General features: G+C 33.7%; 1 protein-coding gene across 2 annotated transcripts in view; it reads left to right on the top strand.

Annotated features, from left to right (window-relative positions):
* Positions 1-13157: 13157 nt before the first annotated feature.
* LOC127878123 (uncharacterized) overlaps positions 13158-22500 on the top strand; it is a 103401-nt gene continuing 94058 nt past the window's right edge. The window contains exon 1 of one of the 2 annotated variants that reach the window (XM_052424547.1): positions 13158-13336. The gene's annotated coding sequence lies outside the window, so the exon portion shown is untranslated. The remainder of the gene's footprint in view (positions 13337-22500) is intronic. The other variant, XM_052424546.1, reaches the window with a different exon arrangement.

Genomic DNA, 22500 nt, shown 5'->3' with positions numbered 1-22500 from the left:
GGCATATTCCCGATAAAATGAAGGAAGGAGAAATAATCACCTTACAAAAGGGAGGTAACAAAAAAAAAGATGAACCAAATAATTACAGGGCAATAACATTAACATCAAGTTTATTAAAGCTCTATGAAATGATACTCTTAGACCGCTGTAAGAATAATATACTGAATCAAATAAACAGACTGCAAGGGGGCTTCCAAGACCAGAAAGGCTGCATAATGACGAGTTTTGCGCTCCGCGAATGCTTACACTACGCTCGAGAAAACTCATCCTCAGTCTTTTTATGTTACCTGGACGCTCGACAAGCTTTCGACCGAGTTTGGCACGAGGGCCTGTTCCACAAATTGCTAGCGTTAAATAATGACCCATTAGCGCCATCGGTCGATAACAACACGCTGGCAGCTTTCATAGATATGTACCGTAACACAAAAAGTCGGGTACGCTTCCAAGGATTGCACTCATGTGAACGTCCGGTACTCCAGGGTACTCGACAGGGCGGTAATAGCTCGCCGCTCTTGTACCTTGTATACATCGACGGACTTATAACGGAACTTATGAATAGTAAAAATGGTGTGTGCCTGTACGATCTAAATGTGTGTGGCCCGACAGTCGCCGACGATATGGTGCTTGTGTCTTTTTCAAAGCATGGACTTGACAATATGCTAAACATTTGTTACGAATATTCGTAGAAATGGAGATTCTTGTACAACCCTAGTAAATGCGCTGTTGTTGTCTTTACTGATCAGGGACATAAACACCAACATTCATTCAAACTGGGTCCTGACCCGATTCCTATCGCAGAGAAATACACGCATCTTGGGATTATCTGCGACAGTGCGCTGGCAACAAAGGGATCTATCAAGGAAGCAATTGTAAAACTACGTGGGACATATTTCAACATATGTGGTACTGGTATTAGCAGCGAAAATGATAGTGCAAAAACATTGATGACGATATATACGACAGCCGTCCTTCCGAAGGCAATGTACGGTTGTGAACTCTGGAATAACTGTTCAGCAAGTGATGTAGCTCGGTTAGATTCTGCACATAGATTCTGTATAAAACACATGCAGGGTTTGCACAAAAGTATCTCTACAGACTACTGTATATGTGTATCAAATGCATCACCGATTGTAACATACATGGACTACTCGAAGTTAAAATTGCTAGGCCAGCTATGCAGATTATCGCCAAAGTACCTGGTGAAAGATGTATTTCACAACAGGTTGCTCAGATATATGAATCTGGAAAATCAAAGTGTAGGTTTTATGGCAGACGTGTACAGGCTCCTTGGAAAATACGGTCTCCTTCAATTTCTCAATGAATACATCGAAACTGGACTATTCCCAACAAAGTTTACATGGAAAATGATAATAGACAAAACAGTGATTTTGCAGGCGAAAATCGATGTGGCTCAGCGACATTTGTGCAGTGACCAGAACAACCTTCTAGAAAATGTGATTAGACCAGGCAATTGCTCGCCACTGTGGGATATAGCCACGGCAAATCCAAATCTTCTGACTGCCTGTTAAACAATTTTGAATAGCATAGGATTTGTGACGTCACGCCCATTTTCTCAAAAGTGAAGCCTGTGCAACCTTATCGTTGATAATGTAACTGTACATTTGATGTGTTTCTGTACCACTAATGACGCACAGCGAAAGAGGCTGTGGGAACGTGTTTTAACCGTGTCGGTATATTCGGATTTACGGCATTTATGTCAATGAGCGCCTTTGGGCAAACTGTATCTTTGCTGAAACTCAGCTCAGAAAATGAAAATGAGCGATTCTCAAACTTTTCTATCGCGATGGCGTCTTTTCAGCTTTTAAAAGTTAAAGTGTAGTAAATTTAATATTTTCACTATCTTTACATTTCTCATGAAATGATTTTTGAAAGATGCGTATGTATCTTACAATTTTATCACGCTCGCCATTCGGCTACTCTCATGATCAGTTGAGGTTAACCTTACACTTATGTAAACTACTATTCACTAGATAACATACTCTTGAATTTCGATTTCGTCAAGAGAACCTCAGTGAATAGTCAGGGGTAAAAACGAATCGCTCATACATGTCACTGAATTTTATCAATATGTTGACAATTGCTGTCGCACTGTTTATTTCTTATGTAACTTTATGGTGATATTGCCAATAGCCAAAATGTATATTCTTTATGTAAGTATTCATTACTTCAATTATCAGAATGTTTATTCTTAAAATGTACCTATTTATTACTTTAATATATTATATCTGGTTGCTATAAACAATGTATATACAATATGCTGTGAAACTGTACTTTATTCTGATGGCTTGCTGTATATATGTTCTGCTCTCCTACCCTGGAGGAAATAAAAGTATATATATATATATATATATATATATATATATATATATACATATATATATATATATATATATATATTGTGTCCGTGTCCTAAGCAATCTAACAATAACAACCAAAAATGCCTGCGATCACAGTATTAAATAAAACATCGGTCCTACACAACGCCTCAGAGATGCGAGAGCGCCACGATGAGTGTATTAGATCTAGTAGCATAGTGTATGCACTCACACTTCTAAGTAATTATATGAACACCATATATCCGTACCAATATCCATGTGAATACATACTAATAATAATTTATTTTTCAATCACCATTGGCTTGAAAATAAACGTAATTAGATACAAATAAAACCAATTTGGAGACTTTAACATTTTATAATTACCTCCCCTGGAATTGAAAATATATAAGGGAACTCGCATTCTATGAAACATCAAAATCTCAATATATCTTTTTCCGTATTTTTTTTCTGGTGGAATTCATTTTAAATTTAGCTGTTTATCGGCATGTAATTAATTAAATAAGAGTTATAAAGGGCATCCCAAAATATGTCGCGTTTTACATGAATAAATTACCTCCCTTAAGCCTAGCGGAATATCAAACATACGTATATAAACAAAACGCGTTCCTTGCATAAGTGATAATAAAGCGCGTGTCCGTGCCACTCGTCCTCCAAATACTTATTAAATATAAAACAACGTAACTACAATCATCGCGACTAACTCAAACCTCAGTATATAAGTAACCAGGATAAATATACATTTAGGTAATTAAGGTAAAAAAACAAACATATAATAATATACATGTTCCCTGTCTGCCGAACCAGATCCATGGACTATAGCCATAAGAGGTTCCCCGGGCGGGCCACGGATAACGGGTCTCACCGACGAGCGTCATAGGGCTGGGCCTGCTCGGACTGAACCTAACGGTTTTATCACGGCCCGTGCATAGCAATAATATGACAACCGACCTATAGTTACCCCATCACAGGACATAGCCGACGGGCCACAGCGGCGAGCGCCATGGGGCCCCTTGGTCTATGCCCTGTGAGGACGGCATGGATGGGAACGGACAGCCATACTGCATACTAAAACACAAATTATCATTTTAATGATAGGTCATGCGACCTATTTTCTTCATATCTGCGCAATCGATTTCAGTATATCAAAGCAGAAAACATTACCTCTACTTGTAAAAGCATCATTGCTGGTGTTCCCCAAGGATCTATTTTAGGACCTCTTTTGTTTCTTATTTACGTTAATGATCTTTCGCTAGATCTTACATGTGATTCTGCAATGTATGCTGATGATACAACATTGCACACTGTGGGAACAAATATTCAAACACTTCAAAATAAGCTACAAACAAATCTTTCAATTGTAAATGATTGGTGCCAAACTTATAACATGATTATTAATCCACTAAAAACTACTTGTATGTTATTAGGGTCGAAACGGAAAGCTAAAAACTTAACAAATCTAAAACTTAAAAAAATTCAGATACGGTGATCAAAACAGTAAATTGTCAAAAACTTTTTGGCCTTTATATTGACAATACTCTATCTTGAAAACTACACATTAACAGCGTTTGTTCAAAAATGTCTTCACGAATGTTTCTTTTGCAAAAAATAAAACCATATTTAACCCTTGAAATGCGTAAGCTCTTCTATAATGGTTATATCTCACCTATATCCGACTACGCATGCGTTACCTTGAGTTCAGCGGCGAAAACTTAAATTAATAGAATAGTCAAAATACAAAAGCGTTGTGGTGCACCTATTTTAAATAAAAAGTACAACACTAATTCAAAAACAGTATTTAAAGATCTAAAATGGTTGACTTTCGAACAGCGTAATCACTATTTCACGTCAGTAATTGTATTTAAAGCATTTCACAATCAAACCCCAACATACATACGTGACCTTTTGACACATTCACAAAATAATCACTATAACTTGCGATCTTGCGAAAAGGGGGATTTAAAGCTAGTGCGAATACCCAAAACAAACTATTTCAAACAATCGTTTGAATTTTCTAGCAAAAAAATTGGAATTCGTTACCCCAATCTATACGTCAAACACACAATTTAATTACATTTAAGAAAAAAATAAAAGCTTATCTTTCTTCCACACTTTATGAAATAAACTGAACATGCTTCATGTTATTTTAGTAAATAACATTAGTTTAATGTTTGAATACTGTTCTTGCATTAATGGTTATTGTAGTTTTATGTCTGTTATTTGTTTTTAATTATAATATTTATCATTATAATATTGCATGCATATATGATTCTTTATGTTTTGTTCTTATTGCTCAAGATGAAATATGATGTATTTGTTGTAAATTGTGTATTGTTAGAAGACCTTGTTGAAAATAAGAAATGTATTATATAAATTGCATATTATGTTATTTCATCTGATGTATTTCTTAACAAGTCTATCGTCTTTAAATAAAGATTGTATTAATATTATTATTATTATTATAACACTTGCTAACTATCATAAGGGGACTGTGCAGACAAAGTTATGTAGCTCTGTAGGCATTTTGACAGAATTATGGCCCCTTTTTTACTTAGAAAATTGAAAATTTGGTTAAGTTTTGTGTTTTGGTCCACTTTACTCCTAAAGTATCATAGCTACTTCATACTTGGAACATTCGCTAACTATCATAAGCGGACTGTAAAGGACAATTTGCATAACTCTGGTTGGAATTTTGATGGAATTATGGCCCTTTTTATGCCCCCGGTAGGGTGGCATATAGCAGTTGAACTGTCCGTCAGTCCGGACGTCCCTCTGTCTGTCCGTCCGTCCGAAAACTTTAACATTGCCCATAATTTTTGCATTATTGAAGATAGCAATTTGATATATGGCATGCATGTGTATCTCATGGAGCTGCACATTTTGAGTGGTGAAAGGCCAAGGTCATCCTTCAAGGTCAAAGGTCAACATAAAACATCCAAGTGAAGTAACAAGCTTTAAAGGGAGATAATTTCTATTTATCATTTGGAAGGTACAGATCATTTTCACAAGGGAAGTAATATTTTTTTAAAGGATATAAAAAAAAGATAATCAAAGCGGTACAGTAGGGGGTATTGTGTTTCTGACAAACGCATCTCTTGTTTGACTTAGTAACTTTGAATATTTTGTTAAATTTTGTGTTTAGATCCACTTTACTTCTGAAGTATAAAGGCTATTGCTTTCAAACTTCAAATACTTTCATACTATTATGAGGGTATTGTACCTGGCAGGTTGAATTGACCTTGACCTTTTAATGACATTGACTCTCAAGGTGAAAGTATTAAATTTGGCTAAAATTGCCATAACTTCTTGATTTATGATCAGATCTGATTCATACTTTGACAAAACAACACAGTTACACTTACCTGACATACCACAATAGACTCCACCCAAACCATCCCCCACCCCGGAATCCCCCTCCCCCAAATTAGTTTTTTTTTCCATTTTTTTCTTATTTTCGAAAGATCATCTAATAAATGACCCCACCCCACACTATACCCCCCTCGACCCCCCCCCCCAAAAAAAAACAAATATTTTATTTGAAACATGGTTAAAAAAACACAAATATTTATTTTTATTGTTTTATTTGTGAAAGACTGTCCAGCCATCCCACCCAATAATCCCATCTCCATAAAAAAATGGATTTGTTTTTAAAGATAATGTAATAAATGACCACATCCCCTCACTATACACCCCTCTCCACCCCGACTCCTCCCCCATTTTTGATTGAAGTATTGAGATAGGCCCCTTCACCTTTAAAAATAAAAATAAATGAGCGGCCTGCACCCGCTTGGCGGTGCTCTTGTTATAAATAGTGGTTTAATATTTCAATCTGCGATTTTTACCTGCTTGATCTCTTTTGTCCTATTATATTTAAAGTTTAATTTTAGACATTTTGTATTTGATTGGTTTTAGTTTTTATCTGAGCATCTGTAAATTAGAAATAATAGATATGATTGAATATTTGTATGACTGCTAAGAAATGTGCAATGTTTGGTGAAATTTTTGTAATTTACTTTTGAACATTCTGAGTGTTGATTCTGTGTATTTAATGTGATAGCAAATTTGTAATGATTTACTCTGTCAAGTTCTGCCCACATAATAGTTTGAGTATTATTTGTGTACATTATACAATATGGGCAATTTGTAAAGACTGCGATTCACTTTATGCTGTGGCAAAACTTTTTGAGTATGACGTCTGAAATGTAAAAAAAACAAGGAATTTTGTTAAGCAAGGATTCACTTTCAGTTGATATGTTGGGCATTGTGTTACTCACACATTGCATGGTATTTTGAGGCTTGCTTCAGAACATTTGAAATAATAGTAAATTTGTAATATACGATAAGGCGATTTGTTTGTTATGCTGGCATAACCTTTTGAGTTTGAATCTGTTAATAAGAAATTATAGTTATTTAGTAATGCGATATTCATTTGTAATTATGATCTGCTAGTGTAACTTTTTTAGTTTCACGTCTGTGTATTAGAAATATTAGGAAATTTGTGAGGCGAGTGTTTAACTATGAGTTGAAATGTCTTAAATTTGTTATGCTGGCATAACAGTGCGTGTTTGACTTCTGCCAATAGAAATTAAACGAAACTTGTAATGCGATTCATTTTTGTGTTGAAATGTCTGAAATCTGTTTTGCTGAAATAACAGTGCATGTTCAACTTTAGTAAATTATAAATTATTGGAAATAAGTAAAGCCAGCTATTCACTTCGGGGAAATTAAGGTTTAATGTTTTGAGCATTAGAAATGATAGTCGCAGGAAAATCTCTGACCCGGCCCCACCCCAACCCCCATAACTTTTGACCCAGGGGTCAGATCAAAATTCCGTCGCTGTAACCATCGCACATATGCTCATAGTGTGTAATTTTAAAAGTGCTAATAGTGTAGGAGGAGATAGTGGCCAGGACGGACGGCGGAGATAACTACATTATCCCCACTTTTTCTCCGAAAAGCGTGGGGATAATAACTGGTCTTTTTACCAAATAATTAGCTTGTAAATGTATGCAGTGCTAGGGCCAACTTTTGTTTACAACTCAAATAGTCTGTGAAATTGCCAGGGTTTTATATTGATTTAAGTGCATAAATGTATGCAGAGCTTGGCTTATGTAGAAAGCTAGTCATAAATCTGTTGTATTTCTGAAATTCAAAGTACAATATTACTAACCTCTTTACAATAAATAAGTTCGTAAAATTACGCACTGCTTTTGCCATAAATTAGTTAGTAAAATTACGCACTGATAGTGGAGAAATTGCCAGGGTTTTTATTTTGATTTCAGTGCGTAAATTTACGAAGAGCTTGGCTTACGCAGAAAGGTCATATATTTTAGTTAAATGTGTCGTATATTTGAATTTCAAACTATAATATTGCTATATTTTGCCATAAATTAGTTCGTAAATTTAGGCAGTGCTTGAGACAATTTTTGTTTACAACTTCAAATAGTCTGTAAAATTGCCAGGGTTTTATATTGATTTAAGTGCGTACATTTATGCAGAGCTTGGCTTTACTAGAAAAGTGATTTGCACAATTTTGTTTGTTTGAAAAGTTGGTAAAAATATCTAGTATGATGTAGATTTTAAGTGCGTAAATTTACGCAGAGCTTGGCTTATGTAGAAAGATAGTTTAACAAATGTTGTATTTGTAAAATGCAAAGTATAACTACTGGTTTGTTTTACCATGAATTTGTTTGTAAATTTACGCAGTGCTTGGGACAATTTTTATTTATTATTTCGAGAAGTTTGTTAAAAAATCTGGTATTTAGATTTGATTAAAGTGTGTAAATTGACGCAAGGCTTGCCTTATATAGAAAGCTAGTCAGAAATCTGTTGTATTTCTGAAATTCAAAGTACAATATAACTGACCTCTTTACAATTAATATGTCTGTAAAATTACGCACTGCTAGTGGAGAAATTGCCAGGGTTTTTATTTGGATTTTAGTACATAAATTTACGAAGAGCTTGACTTGTGAAGAAAGATTATATATTTTAGTTAAAAGTGTTGTATATTTGAATTTCAAACTATAATATTGCTATCTTTTGCCATAAATTAGTTCGTAACTTTACGTACTGCCACTTGAGAAATTTCCAGGGTTTTTATTTGGATTAAAGTGCGTAAATTTACGAACAGCTTGACTTATGCAGAAAGATCATATATTTTAGTTTAAAGTGTCCTATAATATTGCTATCTTTTGCCATAAATTAGTTCGTAAATTTACGCACTTCCACTTGAGAAATTTCCAGGGTTTTTATTTGGATATAAGTGCGTAAATTAACGAAGAGTTTGACTTAAGCAGAAAGATGATATATTTTAGTTAAACGTGTTGTATATTTGAATTTCAAACTATAATATTGCTATCTTTTGCCATAAATTAGTTCGTAAATTTACGCACTGCCACTTGAGAAATTTCAAGGGGTTTTATTTGGATTTAAGTGCGTAAATTTACGAAGAGCTTGACTTATGCAGAAAGATCATATATTTCAGTTAAAAGTGTTGTATATTTGAATTTCAAACTAAAATATTGCTATCTTTTGTCATAAATTAGTTCGTAAATTTACGCAGAGCTTTGGAAATTTTTGTTTATTACTATGAATCGTTTGTAAAATTATCTGGTATTTTGATGTTCATTTAAGTGCGTAAATTTACGCAAGGTTTGGCTTATGTTGAAAGATACTTCGAAAAAATATTGTATTTGTAAAATTCGAACTACCGCATGACTTTTTAAATTATAAATTAGTTCGTAAATTTACGCAGTTCTTGGGACAGCTTTTGCATAGTTCTTAAATTTCTATGTAAAATTATGAAGATTGTAGTGCGTGAATTTACGCAGTGCTTGCAAAAATCGACAACTGTATTTTGAAAAGTTTGTCAGAATTAAATTTATGGGCAATAAAATGAGAAATAAATCACATGTTTTTCTTCATTTTGCAACGTATAAAGGGAATATTGAGGGATATTCTCTTATAAAATGCCAATGAGTTATACATGGGAATGTCTCAAATATAGTTGGATGATAGGTCCATGTAATCATATCATATAAAAAGTCAACTTGAATCAATTATACCAAAACGTTGCGAAAATTCCCCTCCGTGGTTTTAGGGAGATCTTTCAACGAGCAATTTAATTGTAGTAAGTGTTGACTAAGCTGAAATGTGAAACGATGTATCGTTTTGTCTTCAAAATATAATGCGAGAAAATGATTGCATTTACCGGTAGATAGCGTTCCAATTGACGATGACAATAAAATTACAGCGATAAGTCAATCATTGAAATGACACCTTTGCCCCATCTCTGCTCATAGTGACAAACGTAATCGAATCGAAAACAAACATTGACTTGACAGAGAGATACTTTTAAATGTACCCCATTCATATTGGGCACTTGAACCAGTTAATGCTTGTTTAATTGTATAACGCATTGTTTATATCAACGTCAACTCCGATAAAAATGGCGGATGTTTGCGTTAATCGAGCGCTACCAGGATTAGCGACAATGCCTTAATCGATTAACGATATCTACGATTTCTTGAAGAAAATCTTCAAAAAGACATTGTTGTCGTCTGTCTGAAGTGTTTTGCCACTAGATGTCTCAAATAATTATCTCAAGTACTAATACCGATTGTTTCAGCGTTTGATGAAACCACTAAAGAAGTTGATAAAATTGTCGTTTTCCGAAAGCAGCAAGCGTTTTCGGCGCGAACAATCAGAATGAGCTATTTGTGTCGCGAACCAAGTGTTTCAACAGGCTCGGATTTGTTTAAGCAAGGTGCAAGCAGATAAGTTATCATGTTTTAAGGACAAAGCGTCATTATAACAACACTTCAATGTTCAAAAGCCTGCCGAATTTGATAACACCAGTAAATGCGTATTTTACCCGATTTATGTCATGATTCTGTTTGTATATCCTTTGGGGCACGTAAAATAAATATTGCCTTCATTAAACATCGACTGACGATTTTACCACATTTTCATTGTCATCAGTGATTCCATGTGGCTTGCTTTTCGAGCACATGCTTCTAACATTCATAATTGAACAATCTATCGACCACAGTGTCGCGCTCATTTTTTTCCTACCTATATCGCGGCTTTGATGTCTATACAGTAGTGGTGTTTTATTGTTTCTGTGTCCTGAATAGTGCTGAACTCAAAATGCTGTGTTATAGGCAACCAAGGGTCGGGCCTTCGTTGGGAAAATGATTTGTTCCCGTTTGAAAAAACAACTTGAATATGCATGTCTATTATATGGTTTTATGGGATTACATACATTTGAGCATGAGTATACATGTAGTTTAATCAATTAATCTTTATTATTCTCCAGGTTACCCGTTTGAAGATCGCACGGAATCCATTTGCAAAGGGTTTTCGAGAAGCAGGAAAATGCAGCTTATACTTATTTTATTTCCATAGACCCGTTTTTAGCTTTACTCTAAAACATTATTATTTTTCAGTCATCGCAGGTTTAAACAATAATACGCAGAAATCAGATTCAATGATAATTGCACGTTATAAAAGAGCATATACACACAATATAAAGTACATATATACTGGATGTTCGTTCATTAATAATCAGGACCTTTTTTGTGGCTCATCAACCGCAGATGTATTGGCTAGTTTTAATTGACAAAACGCTATGATAACCTGTTTGCACTTTAAAAAGCGTTTATGGTGGATACCAATCTGAATGAATTGATGATAACAAGTCATATATTGCGCATACTACTTTAAAACCGATTATGGCGGCGTATAACTTTTCTCCAAGCTGTTTAAGTTACTACGAGTGAAACTTACCATAACTGTGTTTAATGATTATCATATATAATTTAGCTTTAGTTTTATTTCAATAAGAATCGCAAAGAAAATCCACCACGTTTGTTCGTCCGTCAACTGTTCTTTTATATTATATACTTTAGCGGATGTTTCTTTCAAGTTGGGGATTATAAAAATACGCATTTGAATGTTTGGAACCAGCTTATGATTTGAGAGTAGGTTGTCATGATTGCTTCTGGAACAAGAACACATGTCGGTCAACGTACCAAATCACAAGATTAGACTTTATTCTTATACAGTATGTATATATGTTCAACCAACATGAACATACTTAAAGAAGTGTCCTGGTAATCATAGCTAAGCGAACCGATTTTCTTTTCTAATGCTATCAAAGGTGTTTATAATATAAAATGTAGTCAATAAGCATTTGGAAGCGTTTGTGCATACTTTTCACTGTTTATTCAAGTTTTAAATTCCCACGTGTCCCCGCGGCGAAATACACTGCAGCCCATTGACCGCGGGGGCGCCGGGCCCAATCATAGCGCGTCTTAATCTCGCGATAACACGTGAGAACTCCCAGCGCGCGTGGTGTAAGCGCTGATTACAGCTGTCAACTTATCATGAGTAGTGGTCCAAAACGGGTCACTTATTAAATATCGCGCTCTTGCATCCCAAATCTTATCTGAAATGTCAAAATGGTGTCGTCTGCAAATTGCTAGCACGTTTTGTTAGTAGTTAAAGTTTTCACCACGTGAACACTGTTTAATTTAAAAACGCGTTATGAAGTGCCGATTGAACATATTTTTGTATAGCACACAACTACAGTTTACTTTATTGTAAAAATCCTAGAGATAATTAAAGATTAAAATTATAACATCCCCAAATTCTTACATGAAATTTTTGTGCGAAAGTGTTCGATATACAAGTAAACATGTTAGATATATGCAATAATTGTTTAAATGATAATTTTGAAGCATGTACATATTTAATTTGCACTTCGAAATGTTTCATATTTCTTCTGTCTTCCTATATCTTTTGTTTTGAAATCTTTAGCAATCAGTTCTTTATTGTATTGCCTTTACACAATGATAATTCAATTTATGGTTTTACTAAAACAATGCCTCTAAGATTATCAAGAATTGCATTATGCTTGCGAGATTACAAGTTATACCTAGTTGACAATTATAAATACACTTCAGTCAGCACTCTTGTATACGAGTACGGGAAGCATTTTCTTACATTAAAAAAATTAGAAACAACTAATGTGCGTTGCAAAACTCCAAATTTGCCTCACGCAACGGCAAAACAAAATATTTGTATTCCATGGACTGTTCAAACTATATATTGGACTTGTAAACTCGGTCATAGAGTTCAGAAACAAAACTTTCAAATTGATGGAGACTAATTTGATTTTGTTCGGCTCATTGTAAACTATGAGTAGTACAATAGGTTCAACAATAAATAAATTCTATTGACGAATAAGAAATGTATCCCTCAAAATAATCATATCGTTTTAAATAAAGCCTTTCTTTAGTAGCCGACGGTACACTCAGCAGAAGTAACAGACTTTCTTCACAAAACAAAATTATTATATTAAGATTTTTTCACAAAGTATAATGTGTTTGCATTAACTTTATTAGAAAAATTAGGTGTAACTTTTAAGCAAGAATACAGCATAGAAAACATTAAACGATTCAGAGTTCAATGTTATGGAAGAAATTCCAGCAATCAGCCTCATTTATATAATCATTTACAAACACATTATTAATAACAATTTATGTATTAGTTATATACATTTATTATCATATTATTATCATCTTGTAATAAAGCTGTCCAAATGGCAACATTCAGGTTTAAAATGATCAAGCATATCCCGAAATAAACTTGGTAGTGCTATGTGTAACTCCTTCAAGTGTCATTGCTAATAAATATCAGATTGTGTGCGTCATGTTTTCAAATTATTGCTATATGCGCTTATCTAATTCAATACAATCTTGAACTAGTTTAAAATACACCGGACACAGGTAAAGTGGTTTTATCTATTTATCATACTTCACATGCACTTAAACCGGTTGACGTTCTAGAAAGTACCTTGGCGATGTAAAATCCCGAACGTTCAAACTGTGTACAGCTGTTTTCTAAGATAGATTTAATATTTGGGATAATTAAATGTGGTGAACTTAATTGATTGGTTGAAAAATAATACAGCTAAGGTAAGAAAGTTTATAAACAACATAATTTGCTTTAAAAAAAGGTGTTTTCGTGTTGACATGCATAACTCACGTAGAAGAACTATTATGGTATTATTGATAGCAAAAAGAATAATAAATTAAAGCATATCAATACATAAGATAACTTATTTTATCAACTGACCACTAATATTAATTTTACATTTAAAATGCATTGTATTAAGAACTTATTATCACTATTTTCAAAGTATTGACATGTAGACAGTGTATTATGTTTTGGAATTCGAAATTCACGTTGCCTATCCGTTTGATCTTCTTTAATAGAGTGCATGTATTTTAAATAAACGTCGTGCAAATATTTAATTCTGCATATTATTAAAGCCCGATTGCATCGAAAGTCGAAGTCTTATGGAATAGCTTTCGCGTAAGTACTAGGATTTGTTTTGGTGAGATGTAAAGAACGCTGCACTACGCCACGGCGACCTGTTATATTAAAAGAATACTGAAACTTTGACATTGAGCTCGAATTGTTGCAGCCAAAATGCTTGTCTATCTGTACTATTTTCCATTACGCAAACGGAAACGAGACAATAATGATCGCGTATATTAAGCAGGGGATGTCAGTAGAATTGCAAATGTGTACCAAAAACCCTGATGAGATGCAAATAAAACATAGACTAATGTAAACAATTTTCTGCATACAAATATAAAATGTACGACTGTATTCATTGCATTGAACATACTTTTGAAGTGTTTAACGTACAAAGCGTTGCCCAAGGTTAATATAATCGTGTTTTGGTCCTGTGTTGTGTATTTAATGGTTCGCATGTGTTTAAAAATGATTTAATAATGGATAGGATTTGTTATTTCACTTGCACAAATCGCTGGAGAATGCTATACAACGTGACCGTTTGATATGGAGCATAATTGTGTTTGTTAACGTTATGTTTATGTTTGTCACACATATTGCGCATTGTGCTTGTGTGAGTTTTATCTCGACCTTACGTAAATTAATCATTACAAAATGGATGCCATTGGGGCGGGTAGACGCCTGTTCTGATCAAACAACAAGCTCAGTAATTCTTTTGTTTTGTTTTCGAGACGATAAGCATGTGACTGATTTAAAGCGTTTACAATTATTATAATTTTACAATTGTTAACTTACTTATATATTGTAAAGTTGGCTTTTGTAATTTTACTCGAGGATTTCCTATTGTATGTATACGTATTGGCGCAATAGAATCAATATTTCATTTATTTGTCAGGCAAGTTTTTATTTGACACATACGTAAATACCATGGTAAATTGCTGTGAATTGGGATCTTATTATTTTTTAAAATGGTCTTCCGTCCACAATGATATACTGATGTTTGCAATATACACGACATAACGGTGTTTTCTCTAAAACTCTGTACTATAATTGTACCTTCGATCTCACATGTAAAAAATGTTTTTGTAACATTCATAATAAATGGGAAGATTCATGTTAAATTACAATTTTTAATATAGTGCAAACAATATAATAGTATATTGTACAATATAAACGCAGAAGCAGAACAGTTGAAACCCTCTACATCGGAGACACCCGGGAAACGTTGAAAAATGTCTGGTCAAGATAGGATTCCGACTTACAATGAAACTTACCGATATGAGCAACTAATAAGTAACCGTTCTATTAACAATTAAACCACACATTAGTCAATTGTATATAGTTATAATCTAGTTTTACATATGCCCTTCTTTATCACGTGTGTCATAAATCAATGCAACGATTGCTTAATTCAGAAACGATGTATCTTATGTATAATCAGCAAACACATCCTCATGCAAATGCTCGATGTTTGTATATTTCTCTTTTGTGATTGTTGGCTCATTATTAAAAAAAACCTTTTCCAAAACTAGGTACTGGAAACTGTTTTCAAAGATATAAATCGCGCATTATCAATTGCACTGTTTATTATGCAGCGCATTAACAGAATATAAAAAGCAAATAAACTGCAGGACCTGTTTCAGGATAGCAATTCGTATTCTTATTCACATATTTTAAAAGAGAGCACCAATGCTAAACATTAAATTACCAAAAATGGGATAATCGCTTTCGAATAGCTTTTCAAAGCATGAGTGTTTAGCTTATCTGAGCATAGCTTGTTCATAATGAGCTTTTTTTCAAAGCCTTTTGACGTGCGTTTTGAGTCGTACGTCGTCAATCTTAACCTTTTTTACACTCTAAAGACCACATGTAGGGTCAGGTCTTCATAAAACTGTCTCCGATCATTTGTTCAAATGATATCTTTGCTGAGTATGAAATTGAGTCACGTGAGATAAAAAATAATAATTGTTCATTGGGTTAAATTAGAGAAAAGGCTTAATTACGATTAATCGACACATTCGTTGTCCAATCTTATTTTAACTTGCTCAGAAGTTCTGTGTTAATGATATTTCTGTTGAATGTGAAAACGTTTCTAGTTTGTTTAAAGACATGACCGCCAGGGACAGGACGGTTTTCTCATATGGCTTTAGTGAAACTTTGTTAACACCTTAGAAGTAACATTTTTGGTCTAACACTTACGAAACTTGGGCAGAACATTTATCATTTTGATATCTCAGCCGATTATAAAACTGGGTCTTATTGATTAAACACAACTGTCAAAACGTCTAATTAAAAACATGTTTACACTGTATATTCACATTTAAAGTACATTCGTCATGTAAATGGGTCTGGAAATGTGTGATAATGATATCTGGGTCATATTTAACAATAGGTCTGATCCGTTGAAAACATGCCTGTAAGTGATCGGGAAGTTTTCCTTATATGGGTATCGTGACATATTCTTACAACTATAGAAGTCACATTTGAATGCAATCGTCATCAAACATTGTGATAACATTTGTTTAAATAATATCTCTTCCAAATTTGGGAGTGGTGAATGCGAGTTTAAATCGTGAGCGCTATGTGTGATTATGAAGACTGTAGAAGGCACATTATTGTAAAATATGTAAGAAACTGGGTCAGAAGATTGTTCTAATGATTTCTCGACCGAAGATGGTTTTTGTCAGTTGAAAAACAAAACCACCAGGGAAAAAGTTAGTTTTATAAAATTGCTAGAGCAAACCTTTGAGAGCGGGTAGGGAGTAACCTTGTTGATTAGTAAACATGAACTTACCCAGCATATATAGGCCGAGATTAAAAAAGCTTCCAGTCTGTTTAAAAGCATGGCCACCTGCGGGCTGGAAGTATATATTAAAGGACAGACATCCAGCTACTGACTAACTGGGTATTTTCAGTATAGCTCTCCCTAATAAAGAAATATTTATATATCTTCGTTTACATGTTTTTTTTCTTGAAATATTTTCCATTAATATAAATTTGTCATAATTATTTGCAACTAAATTGACTATATGTGTCATGAAGAACTATAAAAAGTTTTAATTGTCACAACTGGTTTCAGCAGACGATATATTAAAAAGCACTATCTGTTTGTTGTATGTAATTAATCAAACTCGCGATAGTGACTATCACTATTTTTTAAGATCACAATATTAATGTTATTAGTATTAAAATGCGTTAAAAATCTTCACAAAATATGAACGTGAATCCAACTTTCATTGAAAGCCAATAACGTAGATCACAGTACGGCCGTTGAATTTTTAAACGCATAAATCATTATCATATGTACTTGTTTGCGGTTTGATTCTAGACTAATGAGAAAATATTTTTTACAATTACATCCAAATTTGCATTTTTATATCGGTGTGCTATATGGATTTAATGCAATGTTTAAGAACGATGCGATTGGTATTTGTTTTTCAAAAAATCATTGACGTTGTAGTTAGGGACATGATTTTTCACATTCAACACGCCGTTCCCTGATGTTGAGAATTATTGGTATATTATTTTGAATTAAATGATGAATGATGACTTTGCAGCACGGTACCGCTCTCATGTGTAACGAAGGTATGAACGCATACGAATTCGATTATTGCTTTATAAAATTATCCGCAATCTGCAATAATTACATAAGATGAAAACCTATGCACATTCAAACTTTGTTGCGAATAAACGAAATAAAATGATTACATACATGGTATGATCCGAACTTTGAATCCTTGATTATACATTGAAAATCCTTGTTTTATCCAAAAACCAGACAGTTGAAATTGTATGTGATCTGCTCACACGTTGGTCAGTTGTAAATTTTTAACGTGGATTTACTGGTGTATTAAAATACATATGTACAGGACATTTGATAACAATGAATAATTTAATAAGGCAATAACTTGTTATGTTTGAAAACACTTTAAAATGAATAAGCTATCAATTAAATTGTGTTCATTGTAATGGCATAATGATGACATACGGATGTTGTGAGTCAGATTAAAGGAAATATAAGGCAGCTATGAACATTGATATTTTTTATCAACGATGTTGGTTTTCGAAGAGCATGGTGTGTTTTTTATGCATGTGTATGTATGTACATGTGGATTGTTATATTTTTTTAATACATGGGACAAGCTTGTTAGGCCTTTCTGAGAACTTGGAAGAATCAGTTTCCTTTTGACTGCGTGCGACATGACTTTACTATAAAACAAGTAGCTTTGATTTACAATGTTTTAATTGATGATACTTGTTAATATGTTAAAATGTACTATCAATATTGAACAATATACATTCAGAAGGTTGATCAATTTACTTTAATGTAAGATCCTAATTTTCAAAATATACATTTGTTTACAATACAACTATATTATTATCTAAAAAGAAGTGTTAAATCATCATATAATTCAGTCCAATTGTATGTTAAAATATAAAAGCAACATTCGCATATTTTAAACGTAAATTTTATAATTAAATACTAGAAGCAGATTATTGATGATAATACAATGCTGCGTTTAAGTTGATAGTTTACGTTCAGAATATCGGGGTTTTGAAGTATGTTAATGTTTGTGATTACATTTGTTTTACAGTAAACGTCAATATACCGCGAAAAACCGATACGTTATGCATGATAATATAATTCTGAAATAACCTGGAACTGATACAAGTTTCTTTTGTTATCGATAATGGCATCGTAATCCTTCTTGACTGTTCACACAGCACATTTTATGTATCGTATAACTTAATCAGTACTAAATGTTGTTTTTATAAAATTCAACAGTTGTGTTGGATATGTATTAGTTATATATACCCATTATTGTTTGGCATGACCAATTATTTGTTGGGTGGTTCGTCCGTATATTGAGTCCGGTCCTTAACTCTACTTTGAATGATTGGACAAATCGGTATAATTGATTAACATATAAGTCGAATGAAACAACCACGCCACTCTTTGGTCAAGGTCAGAAGAGTCTTAGATTCATTTTATGGATATAGGTAAAATTCGTGTTTGTGTTTATCTCATTTGTTTATCGTACATAATGATATTTCAAAACATCTTGACATTTTTGATCATCATATAAATACGATATGCTGCAAAAACCAGGCTACTCTAGTACAGTGCATAGGTCAACATCATGTCGAAAATTATCTTTCTGATAGATAATTTGAATCAATTCTTATCTAATGTTCAAAATTTAAAGGTGTTGCGTTCCTGACAAGTTTCAGGTAGCAAAATTCTCGGTTAAGGTCAAAATTGATGTCAAAATGCTTATATTGAACGTCTGTGTCGTTTCGTTTCCAAGCGTGATATTCTAATATATACAAGATAAGTATTGATGCAAAGCATCAATGGGCGTCGGGAATTTCAGTGTAAAAGGCACTCAATGAAGTTACATGGAACGATTTTTGTTCTACTGTAAATATTAATATATTGGCCGATTATTTTTAACAAAATAGAAAAAGATACTGGTATAACCATTATCTATGATTTTATGCTGTAACCCCCAAATATTTCATAGTTCATTTTATTTACATTGGCTTCGTTTTACTTGCATCCGTGTGCAGTTTTCATTAATTGAACAGAACTGTGTAGGTTTTAAAAAGTCTGTTTGATCTTGTAAGCGTAATTTCATATTTTTCTCAATTTCAAGGGGAGATGATTCTGAACTTATTCTTACGTTGCTCATTCACGATACAGGTTGAGTACTCATTGATATGAAAACACTGTAAAAGTTTTAATGTGTTTACGACCCCCCCCCAACCTCTCACACATATATTTCATGGGCATAATACAAACAAAAAATAGTTACAATAAAACAGCATATTTATTTTAACTAAAATGTCTACATCAAAAAAAAATAATATTAACATAGAACACAAATACAATAATTTGATTCTGCTGGGGCTCGAACTTTGGGCCTCTCACATGTGAAGCGAGCGTGTAACCACTCCACTACGGAACCGCTTGAAAAATCACCTTCTAACTAAGATATTAATAAGCCATTAATAGTCGGTTTAAATGTAAACCCGGAAGTATAAACGCTGGGTAGTGAGCGGGGTTAAAGGTCCATACCAAAGGGTCCATACCACTGGCAAGATACGGGTCAGGCCTGCGGCCTTCTATATGTGGTTCTTAAACAAACCTGTAGGAGGACTTGATAGTAATGAGACTGGGGTGCTGTGATGGTGCTCCTCATTGATAAGCGGCTGCTTCCTTTATCAAGACTCATTATCACAATTAATAATACGTTTCGCGCTTCGCGATCTATAGCGATAGAGGAACAAAGAATCTTTTTTTTAACCAGAAAGTTTCACCAGTTCGCGTATTTGCCCAGTCCCCGTGATATTTTATTATTGCCCAGTCGCTGTGATTAGTTATTAATTAAAAAAATTAGCTTTGCATTATTGGCAATAAATGTTGTAGTAAACAGATGCAGTACTTATTTATACCAATTTACATAAAAAGTCACCACTATGCAAGATATTCTGCCAACAAAAATATACACATTGATCCGTAAAATAACTTCTCCTCCCATAAGCGAAAAAAAACCGTATTACATACTAGTCGCCGCACTTCAGTGCGACGCCAATAAGTCTATCTTAAGTATGGCAATTAGGGCACATCATATGATACTGCAAGAAACAACCTATAGTCAAGCTCACAATCTAATCGCAGCTAGAATAAAAATTGTGTTAGAAATCAACATAATACAGGTGGATTGCTAGAGACATGATATGTTTTCTCTATGAACAAAAATTACTAGATTTCACATTATTGCCAATCCAAACCGCCTAGATGTTAATTTAAGTATTCATTTGAAATCAGTTTATCCCACTTCAACACAATTTTTCACTTACGTGATTGATATTTGTTTGTCCCAACGTTTAAATTTGTTTTTTTAGAGCGGTCTTGATGTCTTTTAACATTATTCTTCTAACTTGACTGTTTTTGCATTCCCTTCCAGTAAAATTGTTATGCCATCATTTATAAATAAACTGATCTTATCTTCATGGAATTCATCCGCTTCCGTGGCCCATGATCTTCAGTAATGGCTTCTTCGCTTTGAACTTATATGTTTATGTTGCTTAGTTTTTCGGCACGTGATCGCCATTGTGTTGTGCTTTGATCAGCTCAAAAAAGAATGATGTGTGCCATATTCAAGACATACACGATTGAGATTGTATTATGATATCAAACGTTTCCACCAATATTCTAATAAAAATACATTCAGTAATTTTCAAGTTCATCAAATAGTGGGCATTTTGTTTGAAGTCATAATAATTAATTATTCAAATCGATGCTCAAACAAAATTGACTTTTATAACTTTTTGTCATACTGATCCGTTGAGGCAGTAAAATAATTCTTAATTAGCAATGTCGTTAGTTTTTTATCTATTGTACTATATGGCATTTTTGTCTTATTATCCTAATCATAATCACCATCATTATCGTAAAAAACATCGTATTAATAATCTTCGTCATCAATTTATCGTCGAAATCATCACAGCCAGTGTTATACATAATAAGTGAAAATGTGTGAAATTTATATTTTGTGTTGTGCAATCTGATGACTCCGAATTCAATTTGTGTTTGTGTTTATGTCATTATAATACAAACATAATGCTCTTTGCATTTTATATGTAGATTTATAATTTAATTGTATATTTTTATGACATAATCCTAAACTTGAGGTCCTTTTTGATTAAAAAATGCATTTGAACCAAATCAGCGGAGAAGCTTTTAAACGCTTGTGAATAGAGAAAATTATGTCAAGATCGAACTATCGTCGCCTGGATGATGCATTATTAGTAGTCATAGGGCTATAGCACCCGTCAAAAATACAACCAACATTTCATAATCTTAGTATGGTGTAACTGATCAAATACTTTTTAGACATCATACAGCAATCGACCTCTGACTGAATTGGTTTAATTACTGACACATATTCAATAATATGTTTTCGACATATGCATACTAAATGTATACTGCAGCAGGTGCTAACAATCCTCAAATGATGCGATGCCTAATCAACAATAAAGTCAAAACGAGTCTAGAAGAAGAATGACGATACAATTGACAACAATACTTGTAAATTCAAGTTGTCTCTGAGTTTTCAACGTTTTAATTCATCGTAAAATAAGAATGCTAAAATGAGTACAAGGTAAAAGAATTATTGATGATGTACCATACTGTTTTTTTATGCCCCCGAAGTTGGGCATCTAGTGATCGCACTGTCCGTCTGTCCGCTCTCATGAGAGAGTATTTACGCGTTGTATGGTAGGTACAGACTTAACGTGTGGGGAGAAAGTCGACTTGTGGGTTGCACCCCATAAACCATGCGTAGAAAAGTTGAATTTGGACAAGAGCACCTCCTAGGTTTGTAAAAATATTGCAACCCACAAATTTTCAGACTTTACTGACCGTCCGATATTTCCGGCCAATATTATGAAATGTAGCAATTCGCCAAGGGAGAAAACTCGCATAGATCTGCTGTTTCCATCGCAACTACCGGTACTCGACTTCCGTTGCAACGAATACAGCCATGATATACCGTATCACTCTGGACCCAATCAGCTTTTTTTGCGCTGTTTACGGAGACTCCGGATATGGAGGAAGTGTTACGATTGATTCCGAATTGCTTATTCGCGCCCTTTTATGTTCCGGAAAATTGAGGGAATTGATAGAAAGAAAGTTTTACGCTCGATTTATTCAAAGGTAAATCGATAAAATTTAATATCATTATGCATTAGTGTTGTGTTAGTTATCGTTACATTGCCAAGATTTCCTTGTGGCTAATGTATCTCTAGTTTT

The sequence above is a fragment of the Dreissena polymorpha genome, chromosome 4 (assembly GCF_020536995.1).
Source record: "Dreissena polymorpha isolate Duluth1 chromosome 4, UMN_Dpol_1.0, whole genome shotgun sequence".
In the NCBI taxonomy this organism is placed as follows: Eukaryota; Metazoa; Mollusca; class Bivalvia; order Myida; family Dreissenidae; genus Dreissena; species Dreissena polymorpha.
Note: the sequence above shows the minus strand (reverse complement) of the source record. Positions and strands in the feature narration are given on the sequence as shown.